The sequence below is a fragment of the Frankliniella occidentalis genome, unplaced genomic scaffold (assembly GCF_000697945.3).
Source record: "Frankliniella occidentalis isolate FOCC.00 unplaced genomic scaffold, Focc_3.1 Scaffold90, whole genome shotgun sequence".
In the NCBI taxonomy this organism is placed as follows: Eukaryota; Metazoa; Arthropoda; class Insecta; order Thysanoptera; family Thripidae; genus Frankliniella; species Frankliniella occidentalis.
The window spans coordinates 9,838-10,375 of record NW_026267219.1 but is presented as its reverse complement, the minus strand read 5'-3'; the positions used below and the strand labels follow the sequence as shown (position 1 = coordinate 10,375).

General features: G+C 44.6%; 1 protein-coding gene across 1 annotated transcript in view; it reads right to left on the bottom strand.

Annotated features, from left to right (window-relative positions):
- Window positions 1–538, bottom strand: part of LOC113216013 (venom dipeptidyl peptidase 4) — a gene marked incomplete in the record, with an annotated part of 14,315 nt that overhangs the window by 4,348 nt on the left and 9,429 nt on the right.

Sequence of the window (538 nt, the reverse complement as noted above, 5' to 3'; positions counted from 1 at the left end):
ATATCGGATGGCCTCAGCAGCTACGCGAGGCGCACCGACAAAACAACTCAATTTCAAAAAGTACATGAAACAGTTCTTTTTACCATTAAAAAGAAAAAGTCGAATATCGCGTACGACTGGTCCTCTTGTTGACATGATAAAGAATGGCAATTTTCCCGGGGGAAGCTTAAGTTTGCATCGTGTTTCGGCGTCTGGTCGTTTTTCTAGCGCCCAAGACCAACACACTTGTAGTAATCGGCATGATGAGTTAAACGAGCGACGTGTAATAGTCAAACGCACACAGCAGAAAGAAGCAGTTAAATTTGTTCATTAAATTAAGAGCCATCCCTCAGCGTTATGTTGCCTCATGTTCGGAGGGAGAAATCGTAGTCACCTCAAGGGCAATCATTCTTGCTTAGCTGCTTGGACTTGTTAAACCACCTAGCAAACCTGAACACCTAGACACACGACAAGGAACCACAGGTTAGAAGTGGCACCCCCACATATGTCAAATCTTGGCACTGAGAGCCTCGGACGGTTAGACGAGGCAATTATATTA